The following is an 18,824-nucleotide window of genomic DNA, read 5'->3' on the forward strand; positions in this document are numbered from 1 at the left end:
TGTGAAAGACTACCTCCGTTATGGATCAACAGATCCAGCAACTTATAGCGGCTGTGCAATCTCTGACCTCAGAGGTACAAAATCTGAAACAAGAGAATGCTAACCTTCGGCAGGCTCAACAGCAATCTCAGCAACAGACTGCGCAATTGGCTTCCCAACAGGCAACAGCCTGCAGGGTTCCTCATTGCTCTGAAGTTCCCCCGGGTCCCCTTCCAGATCGATTGGCGAGCAAGAACGGTCCAGTTTCCAGAATGTGTCTCTACTTGTCACCCTCCACCTGGTGTTGCACTGGCCGCAATTTCTTCAGAGACTCCCCAGTTACCTCCCGAATACCTAGAATACCAAGATGTTTTCCGGAAGGATCAGGCTAACTCTCTACCTCCTCATAGGTCTTATGACTGCCAGATAGACCTGATACCTGGATCTACTCCTCCTTGTAGTAGAATTTATGCCCTCACCGAGCCTGAGAACCTTCACCTTCGACAATACCTGGATCAATACCTGGCAAATGGGTTTATTCGTCCTTCCAAGTCCCCTGCTTCTTCAGCTTTGTTCTTCGGTCCAAAAAAGGCAGGAGACCTTAGAACTTGTATCGATTATCGCTCCCTGAACCAGATCACCGTTAAGAATAGATATCCGTTACCTTTGATCCCTGAACTCCTGGACCAAGTCAGAAAAGCATGCATATATACAAAGCTGGATCTTAGAGGAGCTTACCACTTGGTACGAGTAAAAGAGGGCGATGAATGGAAGACGGCCTTCCACACCAAGTATGGGCTATTTGAATATCAGCTCATGCCCTTCGGACTTGGCAATGCCCCGGCCGCCTTTCAATATTTTATGAACGATGTCCTCAGAGAGCTCATAGATGTATGTGTTGTTGTTTACATTGACGACATCCTCGTTTATTCTTCATCGGAATCTGAACATCGGAAACACGTGAAAATGGTCCTCGAAAGATTGCGTCAACACAAACTTTTCGCTAAGTTGGAAAAATGTGTTTTCAACGTGACTGAAGTTGAATTCTTGGGATTCATATTATCACCTGGCGGAGTGCGTATGGATTCAAAGAAGGTCGATGCAGTTCTCAAATGGCCATCACCATCCTCCGTAAAAGGTGTGCAAAGCATGTTAGGCTTCGCTAACTTTTACCGCAGGTTTATCCCCGAATTCTCTCAAATAGTCCAGCCCATCACTGCCTTGTTAAAGAAAAACAAACGTTTTGAATGGTCTACCGAGGCGGAACAAGCTTTCCAGGATTTGAAGACTAAATGTATCTCTGCACCAATCTTAAAACACCCTCGCCCCGAACTCCCCTACATCGTGGAAACTGATGCTTCAAGCCTTGCCATGGGGGCAGTTCTATCACAAAAGGACCCGGTAACCAATCAGTTGCATCTCGTGGCATTTTGGTCCCACAAATTCTCGCCTCCTGAAATCAATTACACGATTACTGACAAGGAACTTCTGGCTATCAAGTCTGCCTTTAAGGCTTGGCGGCATTATCTGCTGGGGGCCCGACACACCGTTACTGTGATTACGGATCACCGAAACCTGCAATATTTGAAGACCGCAAAAGCCCAATCCTCTAGACAACTCCGTTGGGCATTATTCTTTGCCGAGTTTGACTTCATAATTACCTATCGACCTGGTACAAAGAACGGTAAAGCCGATGCCCTTTCTCGGATGGGAGTGGAAGAACACTTGGTCGACCCTAAACCTGTACCAATCATTCCCGAACAAAGAATTCTGGGTGTAATCGCCACAGAATCCATAGAGGAAGTTAAGGATAAAGCCAGGCAACTTGTAACTCCAGCAGACATACAGAATTGGCATCTGCAGGGAAAGGACTTTGCAGTAAAGGACAACTTATTGTATTTCCAAGAACGATTATATCTACCCAGCACAGATTTACAGAAAAAAGTCATCTCTTGTTATCATGACTCTTTAATGGAAGGTCATCCCGGTATAGCCAAGACCTCAGAAAAGATCAAGCGCTACTTCTGGTGGCCGTCTTGGAAAAAAGATATCAGAGACTTTATAATGTCCTGTGGAGTATGCGCCCAAAACAAGAGTCAAAAGGAAAGACCAGCAGGCCTCTTACGCCCTATTGACATCCCACCTCGCCCTTGGCATACGCTTTCTATGGACTTCATCACCGATCTACCTCCATGCTCCGGATACAATACGATTCTAGTAATCGTGGACTTATTCTCCAAGATGGCGCATTTCATTCCGCTTAAAGGCTTGCCAACAGCAGCAACTCTGGCCCGAGAATTTCTCGAAAACATCGTCCGACTGCACGGTTTTCCTTCGGTTCTAATTTCGGATCGAGGTAGTCAATTTATTTCTCATTTTTGGCGAAGTTGCTGTCGGTCGGCTCAAATTGATGTGAGACTATCGACCAGTCACCACCCTCAGACCGACGGACAAACCGAGAGGACCAATCAAACTCTGGAACAGTATTTACGCTGCATGCTGCAACAAACTGAAAAAACTTGGAAAGATATCCTTTGGATAGCCGAGTATGCCTACAATAACTCTGTCCATTCGGGAACTGGGAAAACCCCGTTTTTTCTTTTGTACGGCAGTCACCCTCGAACCTCGGAGTTGGATCCCCTCCAAGATCTTGAAACACCAGCAGTAGACTACCTGCATTCTACAATCACCCAAGCCTTTAAGGAAGCTGTTTCTCACCTTCAAAGGGCTAAAGAACAATACAAGAAAGGAGCAGATCAACATCGGAAGGAAGCCCCTCACTATCAAGTAGGGGATCAAATCTGGTTATCCACCAAATATCTATCTCTAAAAGGGCCACGCACATTCAACCCAAGATACCTTGGTCCCTATCCCATCACTACCATAGTAAACCCAGTAGCGGTCAAGTTGGACTTGCCCCCGCACATGAAGATACATCCGGTCTTCCACGTCTCTCTATTAAAACCCGTGCAACCTCAAACCCGACTAACCAAATCTCCAAAACCTATCCTAGTGGATGGAGAACTCGAGTTTGAAGTCAAAAGCATTCTGGACTCCAAGATCTCCAAATCTAAACTATTCTACCTAATTGACTGGAAAGGCTACGGCCCCCAAGAGAGATCCTGGGAACCTGCTGAATATGTCCACGCTCCTCGCCTAATCAAAAGATTTCACCGAACATTTCCTGACAAGCCAAAACCCCTGGAGAAGCCCGGTTTGGGAGGGGCCTTGAGGGGGGGTACTGTCATGATCTCTGCTTCCAAAAGGTCAGGGTTTTCCCAACTCCCTTGGAAGCAGATCCATAACCCAGGTTCCGAGTGCCAACCAGTCCCAATTGGGACCTTTTGGACCCAGTCCTGGCGCCAGTGGCACCAGGCTCATAAATATGCCCAGTCCCAGCGCTGGAAGCGCCGGGCTCATAATGCTTGGGTGGACTTACCTTCAGCAGACCATGCTGCTTACTTGCCTGCCAGTTGAGCCTCTGATCCTCTTCTGTTTGGAACTACTTTTCCTGTTGGGTGGGGCTGGAGCCACTCCCTAGATTCAGAACACTGGAACTCTTCTGGAAGGCAGGAACTCTTTTCTTACCAGGAACTCTTTTCTTACTTAGGCGTGGCTGTGGAAGGAGACACCTAAGCACTACAGGAGGCTATTTAAACCACACCCGGTGGATGAATCTTGCTTTGCGTTATTCTGCAACCTCTGCAGCAGAACGCTCATCGTGTCTTCTGCATCCGGTCCTGGGCCTAAGGAAAAAGGCTTACCATCCTGAATCCAGTCTTCAGCAACACCTATAAAGACAAGAAAGAACAGGTTAGCATTCCGGCATCTGAAAGGCAAAGGCTTACCATCCTGAATCCAGTCTTCAGCAACACCTATAAAGACAAGAAAGAACAGGTTAGCATTCCGGCATCTGAAAGGCAAAGTCTTACCTACTCTTCGTGCGCTCCGGAGGTCTTCACACTGCATTCCGGCATCTGAAAGACAAAAGTTTACCAACTCTTCGCACGCTCCGGAGGCATTCGGCGCTGCATCCCGCATCTGAAAGACAAAACAAGGTGCGTTTGGACAGCAGTCCTCTGAAGTCAAGAGGCCTGCGCTACCTATCCAGTGAAGACACTGGTTACAGCACCCTGCCCCGAGGCAGATGGAGAGCTCGGCATTCACTTCCTAAGGTGAGAGCGTTAACCTTTGGGGGTCTACAGGAGAGGAGAAGAGGAAAGAGATAGGGACACCCCAATAACCCCAGTTCATTAACCCCGTATTTTCTATCTGCAGACATCTTACTCTACACGTCAGGCATACAGTGCACAGAGGTCCAGCCCAAAGAGCCAACCGGGTGCTACACATCACCTTTGAAGATACGGTAGTCGCCCAGTCAAGACCGGCGCCTCTGCGAGAATCAGGTGAGCGTTACACCACTTCCCGACGACAGAGTAGATCTCCCGGCTGGAGAGGCTTCTTCCCCTGACTGGTGGGCACAACCAGTTTACCTTCTTTTCTTCGCACCCCAGACCGGGTTGTGGTCGAACTGCCCGTGCCAAGCACCCCGGCGGCCGAATAGCCACTTACCACTGAACCGCAAATCCACGGACCGCTCCTTGTACCTGAGAAACTCCACGGCTGGTTTCTTCCCTGGCAGTGCAACGGACTCCTGTCTTCCTCCCTGACGAGATCCTCGCTTCCCCCGGACGAAGTACCGACTTGCATCTGCTGCCAGGAACAACTGCCCCCGCTGGAGTGTTCTCACCACTTTAAGGTACCGTGTCCACCAGGCCTCCCTTTGTAAAGATTGCTACAAGGTAATAATAACCCCTTAACCTTCTGGACTGGGCTGGCCGCCTTGACCCTCTAACTGGTCCCTTTCTTTGGTCCAACTCCTTTTTGAACCGTTACAAGACTTTTGTGCACTGCAACCGTGTGACCTTGGACACATTTCGTTTTGATCCTCTTAAAGCGGATCCGGCCTACTGACTCTGAATTCAGGGTGTTACTTTGCCTTCCTCTCTTGTTGTGTTCGTGAAAAAGAGTTGGGATCTGTTTCAATTTATTCTCTGCTTTTCTCTCCCTTTTTAAAAACAAATTATTAGAGTGCCATCTACGTTAAGCGCTCACCGCTGTCTGAAAATAAGTGGGGCTTTACTTAAGACTTGTCTAATATTCTTTTAAGGGAGTGTATATCTTTTAGTGACCGTGTTTTTGAATTGCTTACTATTAGTGCCTGTGTGTTTTTCTAGATGTGGTTTTAAATAAATAATTATATCTCTTTTACACCAAGCCGTGATCAGTGTTTACTTGTTCTATTGTGTTCTCTTGACCTATTGTGAATACTCTGTATACTGCCTAACTCTTCTTGAGGGAAGTCTGACTGCTCAGCCACAGCTACCAAGTGAATCTGTGTGGTACAGACTGCTACCAAGTGGGTTTACTGCCAAACACCTGTAGTCTTAAATCTTTTGCAGTGGTCCCAGAAAGAACTGTACAGGTTTCTGCCTAACAAGGACGTCTTGAGTGGCCATCGGGAAAGAATCAACAGACCCCATTCCAGTCCCAATCGGCATCCCGCAAGGTTCCTGCCTATCCCCCACCCTATACAATGCCTATCCCAAATTTCTCTTCGCAGCACTGGATGCTATGGGTGTCATCTACACTAACTTCGCAGATGACACCCAGATCCTCATCCCAGTAATAGGCAACCATGAGCAAGATTCACTACTCATTGATAAAATATACTCACTAATACTAAATCGGATGGCCAACAACAGCTTGTGCCTCACCGACGACAAAACAGAGCTACTCATACTAGGATCATCATCCAAAATCGCATCCCTCCAACCTGTCTATGCCTCGTTCATCATCGACGGCACCACAATCCCAGTGCTTAAACAAGTTAAGACACTCGGAATCTACCTTGACCCGACTCTAACCATGTCTAAACAAGTAAACACCCTAGCCTCCTCCACTTCCTACACAGCCAAACTCATATCTCTAAGTTGCAAATTCCTGATGCCAGATAACTGCATCACACCAGCACGAGCACTCAATCTATCAAAGCTCGATTACTGCAAAACTCTCCTTCTGGGCACGTCCAACACCAACCTATCTAAACTACAACTCATGCAGAACAAGGCCCTCTGTGCCGCACTGGGCATAAAAAAATCCAAACACACATCTAACATTAGGAGAATAAATCACTGGCTGCAAGTTAAAGCCAGAATACTCTTCAAAACCCTTAGCATCACCCACAAATTGATTACCTACAAAGCCCCCAAATACCTCCTTAACACAATTACTAAGAAAATTCAGACTAGACTCCTAAGATCTAACAACAGTGACAACCTCGAAGTACCACGATACAAGAGAGAAAAAGCTGTGGGCAGCAGTTTCAAAGTACTTGCCCATAAACACTGGAACACCCTACCCACTAACATCAAAAACGAATCGTCCTTCCCAAAATAAAAAAAAACTGCTAAAAACGTGGTTATTTAATTGGTTTTAATACAGCCCAAATACCTCTCTTCCCTGACCAATTCTGTATCCCCACTGTATATAAATGTATATAACTGTAAAAAAGCATATATTGTAGAAATGTAACTAAAACTGTATTACTCTATCTGACTTTGAACTTAACTACGCCGTGATACCTCAGGGTCTGGGCGTATAACAAATGTAATAAATAAATAAATAAATCAAACATCCCGAGCACCGTGCATGACGCGCACAGCGAAAGTGCACACCGTGTAGCGCACACACCAAAAAGTGTGCGGAGGGGGTGGTTGGTCTGGGCACCTGCAAGTTAAAACATACACAGGCCTACGAGACTCCAGCAGGGAAAGAGGGTTAGGGATTGGTTGGTTGGATAGGAATCAGTATTTAGGATAACCGGAAAGAGGCTCAGGAGAGGGGAGGTGGATGGGCAAGTGAAAATACAAAATACAACTATGGACAATAACACATGCTCAATAAGAGAAACCATTTACTTCATGCACATTGTACAATATGGCTCAATGCAAGCAAAAGAGAGACTTATCTCTGGGGTGAGTGCTGGCCTCCTGCCTGAGCACTCTCAGGTCCGGTAACAGAAGCAGTTCAATGCTGCAAAGAGAGCGTGAGTTACTATTCTGTGTGTGTTTTTCCCACACACACAAAACACCATTCATCGAACTTAGTGACTCCGCCCCAAACAAGCACTCTTGTCTGCTGCTTTGTTCGTATAGTTATGCTCGCCCCGTGATGGTTCAAACACTGTTAAAGCGGTAAGGTAGCCGCACATGGCCCTGTGCTAAGCGGAAGACCAGGTGTTAAGAATTGCACATGATACAATGTGACTTGGATGTGCTGCTAGACGCTTGTGGTGAGGTGCGACTTCAGTAGAAGAAGCAGTCTGCCACCCACGGCTTTCTATAGGCAGCACACATGGCTAATTGCATATGCTAATAATATGCACTGCACTTGAGCTTGTGTGTCGCTGGGTGCCTCCCCCTTGAGCTGTATTAGTTTGTGGCTAGGAACGCTACTGCGCTAATAACATAGCTCCTATGGATCAGGGGGGACTTGAGGATATGGCCGACGCCCCCTGCATGTGCCCCTGACAACTGTGAAAGGTTCCTGGCATTTGCTCCTCAGTGCGGTTTAGCTGTACTGTGCGCATCTTCACCAACGGCTGGCTAAGTTCACCAGCACAAGCGCTACTTAGCTTGTGTGAGAGAAGGGCCTCAACAACCGGTGGGGGGTGTCTGTACTTCCGCTCCCTATATGGTGGAGGAGAGGCACAGGAGACCCCAGCCAAGATTCTCTATTATGGTAGCAATGGTCGAGCAATCAAGGCCTAGCTTCTCAGGAGGTGATGCAGGCTGGTTCTTAAGTACAGTGTAGTCCCCAAGCCCCCACAAAGGAATATCCACACTCTGTATTGGTTAGAACACAGTCTTTATATAATCAATATTTAAGGTTATGTACATTTATCATAATAACTCACTTTGTACTCCGGAAAAATCAACAATGGCAAATATATACAATCCTAAAGTGGTACCACCCTAGATCTCATTAAAGTGCATGAACAATACTGTACAATATCACACAGACCAATAGAGTGAAACCAGCAATAGAGAGAGGAGAGAAAATAAGATGGTTGAGCAATAGGCAGAATACTGGCCCCTATCACTAGGCACAGTTCTGTGTGGAGATCCCCCCACCTGGGCAACCAGTAAAACAAGATATAGCGCACGCCCAGTCCATATACTGCTCGGCAAGTCTTATTCTCTCCTATAATGTTTTTACCCCCCCAATGTACCTGGTGGAGTCGGGCTCCTTGAAGAGACGTCGACAAACGTCGAGGAACTCGCTGTACGGCGACGGGGAATCGACGGCCCTTCTTGAATGCCTTCCCTTTCAAGCGGGAGGCACGGGGCGTCGAACGTCCGTCGACAAACGAGGTAGAACGATGTCGATGAGACAGCAGCTTCGTCCGAGCGGTGCTCGTCGGCGTCGGAGCGTCGGCGTCCTGCAAGGCAGAGGCGTGCGGGGCACCTCGGTGACAATAGTTCTGGACCGCAAAGATTGTAGAGACGGAGGCCCAGCAAGGGCGTCGAGTCGTCTGAGTCTTTGAGGTCGTCGGGTGGCGGGAAACCCACCGGAAGGTTTCTCCTCGGCGCGTTGGTCGTCCTCGGCTTTCTCCGGCAGGATAAGTGGTCGACGATGCGGTCGAGAGAGTCCTTCGATTGAATGTTCTTAGGCAAAGGAGCGGACGGCTCCAGTCGTCGGCGGCACGGCGTCAAGTGGTTCCCACGGCTGGGCAACACAACTTTGACGGTCCTCCAGCGGTTACACAAACCTGCGAACCTTGGTCGACGGCAATGGACTTCGACGGCGTCGATGTCCGGGTGCTTCACTTCGATCTCCTCAGCGGTCCCGTCTCGGGTCGACAGCCTTTTGAGGGTCTGTCTTCCAGGGCGCTTCGGCGAAGATGGAGCGGTGCTCGATGGTCCCTCGGAGCACGGGAAGAGGGTGCCTTACCAGGTCCTCTCTCGGGTCAGCCCTTGACGATCTCGTCAGCCTTCAGATCGGTCGAAGCAAATGCCACAGCAAGTCTTCTTCTTCCAGCTGGACGTCGAGGATCAGCAGTTCCAGTTACTCGTAGAGTGGAGACTCAGATCCCTGGCTGCTTAGGAGCACAATGGTCGCTTCTCAACCAAAGGTCCCTTCTGAACACTTTTCCAGTGGTGAGAGGTCCCCAGATATACTATCCTGTCTCTCATCCACGCTGCTGGCACACACTCAGCAGCCAATCATACAGAGGGGCATTCATGCAGTCAGTCAGCCAATCAGGCACACAGTGCATTCAGGCCACACTCCTCCCTTCCAGACACTCACAACAGGGAATGTGGATTGGGACAAGTACCCAGCCATTCAACACTAAACACTGCATTCAGGCCAGTTTCGGGTAGGGCTGTCTCAGTCTTTGTCTCTCATGCCAGAAACCAGACAACCACAACAAGGAGTGTATATTGGTCACACACTCCATTCACCCAGGTCCCACCCACAGGAGGTACCCACAACATACAGTCACTGGGAAGGCTCCAGTCAGTCTAGCTGGGCCTTCACAACAACACCATACATGGAACTTCCACCCAACAGCCAGTCAGGGGGAAGGGACAGAGACAGGGCTTCCCAGGACTTTGGGAAAACAAGATAACAGGCCATAGAAAGCAAGAGGCCACAGGGGCCATCTTGTTTCCTATCAGGAATCAACAGATCCCAATGGCAGGGCCGGGGTATCCCACAATGGAGGACACCCGGAGCACCTGTCAATTTCAGCACGGAGCTGCCACCAGCCCATACCCTGCTCTGCGGTCACCCACAGGTGCCCAAAAACATACACTAGGGGCACAGGGTTGTACCCCTACCCATGGGTGTCATAAGGGTATCCCATGGGTCTGTTCACCAAACCAAAAGAGAGAGCTGCACTGCCAGGAGTCCCCCATGGACTACGGGGCAGAAAACATAACAGAACACACAGTAAAAACAGTAAAAGGACAAGGATTCAGAGGCCCTGTCCCTCAGATGCATTTCCAGCATCACAGCTTGCATGTGTAAGGGGCCTGGAGGAAGGTCGGCTGGGGCGTGGCCCCTCGTGCTGCTCACCTTTATTGGAGCTCCTGGAAACACGTCTGCTTCTGTCGGACTAGTGAGCACAAGCCCTGTGCTTCTGCTAGCGCACACATGCGCACATGTGCACCACCCAACGTGGTCAGAATTTTGTAGTTCTTGGCCCGGTGTCTGCTGGGAAAGGTAGTTGGGAGGATCATTTTCCTGCAGAAAGGGCATAACATCTTTTAATAAGGCTGGAAAGTTTCCTGTGTGTGTTTCTTTATGCTGCTTGTCACTGGGCCATGTCTGAGACCTACATCTGACCTCCTCCCACACAATGATTTGGACCTTCTGGGCATCACCTACACTAATTACGCAGATTATACACAGATTCTCCTCCCGCTTTCCGGGGATCATGGCAAGGACTTGGCGTTGGTGAATAGGATCTACCTCATCATTCAGGGATGGATGGCCACTCATGGCCTATACGTGAATGATGACAAGACAGAGCTGATAATTCTAGGTACCCCTTCCAACATCACCAAACTAAGTCATGAATACGCTTCTTTCATCAGTGATGGCAATAATACCATAGTCTCTAAGGAAGTAAAAACCTTGGGTTTCTACCTGGACGCCACTATGTCCTTCAATAAACAACTGAAATCCCTGGCCTCTACTACAGCCTACACATGCAAGCTCATTAGAGCCGGTAAGCCCTTCCTCTCCAATGACAGTTCAGTTATACTGGCCAGAGCATTAATTCTCTCCAGATTAGATTACTGCAATGCTCTCTACAGTTGCGCTAACAAAGCCAGTATCCAAAAATTACAAATATTACAGAATAACGCTCTCAGAGCCGCACTAGGCATCAACAAAAGAGTGCATATGACCTCAATCAGACGTCAATACAAATGGCTATCCGCCCACAACAAGATACAACTAAAAATCACCTCCCTGACACACACACCATCACACAGTGCTGCCCCTAGTTACCGAATTGTCAAATTGACAAGAATAACTTCCAACAGGCCCATTAGAGTCATCAATATGAACTGCCTGGTGGTATCAAAATTTAAATCTTCCAAGATTGGCGGCAACATTTTCCCTGTGAAGGCCGCCTAACTCTGAAATTCCTTGCCACATGAGCTGAGAGCTGATCAACCCTACTCACATTTTAGAAAGAGTCTTATCACCCACCTTGACCTGACTGAAGGCTAGTCTAAACTGAAACTATTGCACATTAGCACATTTCGCCACCCAATATTGTAAATTACTGTAAACTATTGTACATTATTGATGTAAATAACTCTGTTGAAATGTATTTTACCTGTATATTCATAGCCCTACCTGTCTTGTACTTCACTTGTCAATTTAAATTGTTATTCACTATGTAACCTTGTAAGCTTTGCATCTCCTTGATGCGCCCTGTTACCTCTGGGTCTGGTGCGCATTAGAAATTCAATAAACAAACAAACCCTAGGTTCTGTACCCTGACAGGTAGAGCTAGAACTTGAGTTGAAAATAACCAAGGAGGCTGGCACAACTTGATGGTTGAGCTGAAACCCAATCAATCTTTGATAGTGTGAACAAAGAAAGGCAGAGACAGCAGAAGTCTTGAAAGGCACAGAGAATGCAAGATAGCCGGAAACAGCTAACAGCAAGTTAAGAGCCACAACAGTTGAATAGCATTGGTAAAAGCCAACAGCCAACATAAAGTCATGTATGTAATAGATGAAAGACAGGAGGAGCGATAGAAAGATGCTGTTGAACAGAAGTGTACAGAGGCAAACCGAGGCAGAGTAAGAGTATGTGGAAATAACACCCCGAGAGACGGTCGGACAGATCTGCAACAAGGACAGTAGCAGGAAGAAGAACAAGGACTAAAGGCACCAGAGTGTGAAAAACAAGTAAAAGAGCAGTTTTTTTAATGGGTGAGCTCTCCGTCCTGCACACTCTGGCAGGGGCGTGGTTTCACACTCTTTCCAGGATCTAGTTACTTCACTGATCCGATGGAGATTGCTGAAGTGGAAATTAACGGAGTAAGCAGGTAAGTCTCTATTCCAATAACTCCTTGAAATAGCTGCCTTAAGTCTTTCTGCTCGAGATATCTAATGTTCGTTCTTGTCTTTCAGGTGTGGCTTTAAGCGGCTTTCTGATGATGATGACTCTCCTGACAATGATGAGCAGGATTTCAGCTGGTAAGTATAGCGCTGTGTGGGGTGCGCTAATTGTTCCCTGTATTTAGCTTTCCTTGCTGTGTGCGACTAACCTGCTTTGCCTGTTCTGTTCAGCAGGTGCAGCGCAGTTCCAGGAAGAAGATGGAAGAGCCACTTGACGGGTTGAGTTGCGGCGCAATGCTGGAATGATAAAGAACTGCTCGATGGAGTTCCTAGAGGTGGCCGATTTCAGGTGAGTAGCTACCCGAGAGGGTACCTTCAGTTCTGCTCTTCTACAGATGGGGTGGTCCGTGGGTAAGCAGAAGGCGAGATCAGGATGTTATGCAGGTAAGGCCTTCAATGCGTTTCTAACTCCTGTTCTTCTGTTTTCTCAGGTGCCGATGGAAAGAAGACTCTGGACGGGCGTGGCAGAAGGCAAGCAAGAGCTTAGCCGACAAGGTGAGCGTTACGCTGCAGGAGTGCAGAATAATGCGAAGCGTGTTCAGTTTGCAGGGTGCGGTTTAAATAGCCTTGCAAGTAGTCCCAGGATAATAGTCCCCCTTAAACGTATCCTGCCTCCAGGTAAAGTAGTCCCAAGCCACACCCTGTGCTGAATGGCTCAGCCTCTCAGAGCCAAGTATATGGCCCATGTATTTAGCACCTACCATGAACCTGGCACCAGCGGCGCCAGGACTGAGTCCAGGTGAGCCTAGCTGGAGCCTGGGAAGTCCCCAAGGAAGCCAAAGTCCGGGATGGGCTCACCAGTTTCAGGGTTTTGGGAGCATGCACCATGACACTCTGACTCAAAAGGTGAACGTGGCACAGTACCCTGACCACGCCTATGCGTATCTTGCCCCTCGTCGGCAGCAAGTCTGCAGGACCGGTGAGCCTGGTTCTGTGCAGCGATGACACATAGGTCAGCATGCAGAACCTCACGTGATACACGTGCTTCCTCTTGCAAGGTAGCATATGTAACACAGAGTTCTTCCTGGATGGCCTGACATGACATCTGGAGCACCTCCTGACATGCATGTAGCTCAGCTGAGATGGTATTCTCAAGCTGCTCCAACCTCTCCTCTGTCCGCTGCCTCTGGGTCATGTTGAGCACACCCAGAGAAGATCTGAGGGATCGATGGTAATCCCTCAGGGACTCCCTGTGTGTCTCTGCCTGAGCAGCAAGTGCTTGACGCAGAGAAACCATTTCAGCCCGGCGTGCCCTGTCTGGGGCCACCATGCCCAGCCTGAGTGAACGGGCCGTGGACTGTGCTGCCCGCTGCTGGAGCTCCTCCTGCCTGGCAGGGGGAGCAAATATTAGGCCACACGTTCCATGCTCTGAGCGATCTTATCAATTGCTGCCCCCTGTTATTCTAAATTGGCACACATGTATTGCTCCCACTCAGTATACCCCGGTGGTGCACGGCCACCGCATTGCCGGGCTTGACACCTGCGGGGCCGAAGGAGCCACGGTCCTCTCTGGGTCGGCACTGCCCGTGGCTGCAGGACTACATACCTCTGTTGATGTGATGCCCCAGGCACATCATCAACTTCTGTGGAGTTTGACCGTGAGTCCCGATCCACCACAGGTGGAGGTTCCAACACCGTCTGACCTCTCAGTGCCGGTGTCACGGACAGAAGATCATCCACATCAGAATCACTCACCGTAGACAAATGGACATGATGCGCTTCCAACTCAACATTGACGTCAGAGTGATCATCTGGGCTAGACTCATTGCCTAGAGATGATGGTCTGGAGCAAAAGTGGATTCTCGTGGCCTGCAACCCCACGACCCCCACTTGTGCCGTGTTGCTGGATTAATAGCAACCTCATGTCTAGATTGACATCACCATCCTCTGGCTCCATTCCGTCATCAACTGCAATGTCGAAAAAACAAACATGAGTACACATTTCAGAAGCACATAACCCACACACACATAGACATCACATCGACAGCCAACATATGAAGCAGACATGTCAGACACAACTGAAATTTCGGAATGCATCCAGTGGCATTCATATGCAAACACATCAGAAAAGCAGAAATGGATGTGTCTAAATAGCAAAGCCTGCACATGTACACAATTTAGTATATCACCTCCACTACACACTACCTTTGTCAGGCACATGTCACAGGCAGAAAAGACAGATGGCAGAAAAGACAGATGGCAACAAATAGATGGCACATACCATAAGCATGTCTGAACTGCAAAATGGTAACAGCTGCAAGTAAATCCAAACACACAATGACAGACGTAATATGCATGTACACATGCATCACTAATCCATCATCACCAATATAGCTTCATCCATCTGCAGCTCGGCCCGTATCGGGCCTCATGAGCCATGTAGACATAGTGAATTTCCCAAGCAAAGTGAGGGCCTGCAACCAGGCATGAGGGACCATAACACACAATACGGTCTGAGCTGCCTGCAGCTTTTGTGAGTGACAGAATACTGTGTCTCGCCCAGGAACCGGCAAACTTCAATGTGCATATATGCTGCACGCACGCGCACAGCGCGCGCGCACAAGGACGTTCATGATTAAGTTCCGCTTTGCCGCTTGGGAACGCTGCTTTTCGTGTGCACTGTGTGTTTCCTGCTTTCAGCTGTCAGCTGATTATACGGACTTTCTACGGACTTTCCTGATTTAATCAGGTGATTGACTCTTTTCAGCAGCACACTGACTTTGCCTTTGGCACCGCTGCCTGATTGTTCCTGCCTGATTGTTTTATTTTGTTTGATTGTAGTATTTTCCCGCCTTCCTGTAACTTTTATGAGCGACAGGATACTGTTGTCCCGCCCAGGAACCGGCGAACTTCAACGTGCATATAAGCTGCACGCTCGCGCACAGTGCGCGCGCACGAGAATGTTCATGATTAAGTTCAGCTTTGCTGCTTCGCCACAACACAGCAACCGTGGCTCTTCCTCTTTATAGTGTCTGGTGATTTGGTTTTATTCAAGTAAAGTAAGCGCAAATTCTGCTGAGTGATTGTTAGTTGTTGGGGTCTGAGGCTGGTATCTTGTTCATGGTTTTCATGCCCTACTCCTTAAAATCTAACATACCTGATAACTCTGCTAAACTTAGTGCAACTTGCACAATTCCCAAAAAATGTCAAACTCATTTACCTCCTTTCACCCTGTCTCCTACATTACCAGACTCTCACCTTCCAGTTTCTCTTAGCGCGACTATGTCCCCAAAAAACCAACCTTGAGCTGAATTCGCACAAGCCACAGCTTGAGACGATTGGTGAGAGTACTGAGGTGGTGTCTAACTCCACAGCTCAAATGCTTCCTCTTACTACTGGTCCCCCTCTCGTGGGCGCTTACATCGAGCAAACTATTTCTGACAAATCTATTCTTGCTTCCTTGAAATCAAGAAATGTAAAAAGAAAGTTTAGTGAGAAATCTTTAGCTAGTATCTCTCCTATCTCACCAATGGTATTGGACAGTTCTAGCATTTCAATTTATGTAAGTCAGTATGAATCCCCCACCTCCTTGCAAACGGAGCACCTCTGTGCCCCAATTGCAGACATATCATATGAGTCTTACTCAACGCCTTTGAATTCTGCAATTGCTTCTTTTGCGCTCCCCACACCGAGGGCCGTAAAACCGCCCTCTTACAATTTGCCTTCTTTAACCCCTAACATGCTATAATTAGCTCTTAATGCGGTCAACACATCAGTTCTAGGCTTACATTTTTTTTTTAAATGATACAAGAAAAACTGAATATCCAGGGCACGCATTTGGAGGAGATTATCCGCTGGATCCTTCTGCAAGACCACCGCTTAATGGCGGCAGTCCCCCCCACCCTCTTTTGAGGAACCATCGGTCAAAGAGGCTTAAATTATAACCTGTGGTAGTTTCACTGTTGAAACACTATCTCCATTCACAGCACCAGCTGAAAATGTTGACAAGGTACAGACTACCACCTTGGGTTCTAATACCCATTTACCACGGTTCACCAATGTCATTCGAGCCTTTGAAGACATTATAACCCCTGAGGTCCCTCCTACAACCCCTGTCAATTCGTCTGTGGAAACCTTGTCTGATGGAGAGGCTGAGCGTCCGCCTGTCATGCTCTCCTCGGGACACGATTTAGGTTCTCGTGGCAAAAGACTGCTGAGACAAAATCCCCAAAAACCTTATTCCATCAAAAAAACAAAGAATCAGTCTGCACGCAGAGGGAGTAAAAACACCCTCCATGCCTTTTTTAAAGCAATCGGAGGCTCGATCCCTACGGTTTCGGCAGAGAATGTCCAAGTCTCAGCTGGTAGCTGTGCCTCTTCCTCCGGGACTTTTCTCGCTCCAAAACCTACTACAATCTTGACGGACACCCCCACAGAGTCTGTCTTCAAAAATTGCTCTTTATCTCATTTGCAACCTACATCATATCAACCGCTAGATGCGCTGGTGGAGTCCTTAACACATCTAGAACAGGGGGTCCCTCTGGTCACAGAAAACGACACGATTAAAAAAACTATAGTTTTGCCCAACCCATAAATCGCATTCTTTACCTACAGTAGAACAAAACCTTGGAGTGACATTGCAATTGAGACCAGCAGTCGATAAGTACCTTGAAGAAAAGTTTGCTGATGTTGCCGGTCGCAATGTCCCCTTGGTCCCCCAACTGCAAGTGAGCCATAACTTTGAAACTACCAATGCTCAAAGACCCACAAGAAATGACCATTATACAGTTGAATCTCAAATGCCAACTGAAAAAGTGTCTCATACACAACACACTGACTTGAGACCATTTGGAAAGAACAATTTCCACAATGGACGTTCTGTTAGAACCCCACAATTTCTGCCGCATGCTTCAAAAACTCCTAACTTCTCCTTTATTTTAAAGTGCAGAGAAGGGCCTTACCCTACTTATGATCTCAACAGAAGGAGTGTTTTGAACATCTTCAGAGATGTGGTTGAGTCACAGGATGTTAGTTCTCGAGACACCTCTAGCTCAATCATTCACCTATAGATTCCATCAGGGATAGTTGGCAATACAATCTGGCAGGCGAAAATGTCTCTATTTGAAATGGGTTTCTTGTTGGCTCAGGATCCAAAAGATATATCAACTCATCCTAAGGAATATTTTTCAAAACTTAACATATATGAAAGTTTTCAGTTGGATAACACAAATGGCGCAAGAGCACAAGGGTCTTCATTCAACTTTCAGAATTAACCATTAACTAAAGAAAATGCAAAAGTCTTAAGAATTGCTAGCTGGAATACAAGAGGTCACAATAATTTGCAAGCCTCTATCAAAAACGCTACCGTTGTATATCATATTTTGTCTCTCCAAGAAACATGGCTAACTGCGCCACCTGTGTGGGACGGCTATGATGTTATTCTTCTTCCAGCACTATTAACTAGAGATAGACCATCTTCGGGTCTCATGGTAGCGGTAAACCACAAATTAGGCCTCTCGATTATATCGTGGGCTGCTTCTAGTATCCGTTTGCAATTGGTCAAAGTTACTACTGCCTCACACTCCCTGGCAGTTTTGAATGTTTACAGAAACCCCATTGCTTGCTCAGATGAAGATTTCTATAATGGTTTGACTGCTTTACTGGATATTGTAAATATTTCTGCATCTATATTGTATACCATTATCATGGAGATTTAAACTTGGACTGTTCTAACTCCTGTTGTCCCTCAAAGGAAGGTGAACATTGGTTATATTTTATGAATGAGAGGAATTTTGTTATGGTTAATGGATCCATCAAGGGTGATATTCCGGCTCAATCTACTTGGTATCGGAATCGCAGCACAAGTACCATTGACTATATTTTTGGTGAACAGAGTTTGTTCAGTATGACCCAAGAGTTGATAATCACAGCTTACCACTGCAGTGATCACAAGCTGCTAACCCTATCTATTGCATGGCAAGCACCTAATACCAGAGTCACTACATTAAACTGTGGCTTTGGGATTAACAGTGCAAGGTCTAGAATAAAATGGACGGATGCTAGAGTTATTGAGTTTGAGAAATTGTTAACGTCGAACCTGTCCAATGTGGGTGTACAGTACACTGAGATACTCGCTCCCTTTGTCCACACGATCTCTATTCCAAGTAAGATTCATAAAAAGCACTGTCACACTTATGATCAAGTGGTCAAAGAGAGAAAGACTGAGTTTAGACAACTCAAACAAAATATTCTTGCATCAGACAATAGCGACCGCTGGCAATTACTAAAGAATGTCAAAACCCGCTTTAAGAACTGGTTAAAGAGTCACAAATCATTCATGTTTCAAAAAGATAGTGAAAGCATGGCCAGGGCAATGTCTAATAAGAACTCTGCTCAAATGTGTCATCTTCTTCGAAATAGAGATGCGGATGCCCAACTAAATTCGGTCAACAAACATCAGTGGGTCGATTACTTCCAAGATCTTTATGCAGATCCCAAATTTGACCATAAACTATTTCTTCAAACGCGGCCAGCCCAATGGCATCTAGATTTTACCATTGTGGACATAGAAGAAATTATCAAGAAAGCAAGCGGCTCGAGGGCCGCAGGCCCTGATGGCATTTCCAACGCCATGCTTAAAGCTAATCGGGTCGAATGGGCACGCATCCTATATCGTATATTCCAATTAGTTGTCAA

The sequence above is a fragment of the Ambystoma mexicanum genome, chromosome 2q (genome assembly GCF_040938575.1).
Source record: "Ambystoma mexicanum isolate Mex_15411 chromosome 2q, UKY_AmexF1_1, whole genome shotgun sequence".
In the NCBI taxonomy this organism is placed as follows: domain Eukaryota; kingdom Metazoa; phylum Chordata; class Amphibia; order Caudata; family Ambystomatidae; genus Ambystoma; species Ambystoma mexicanum.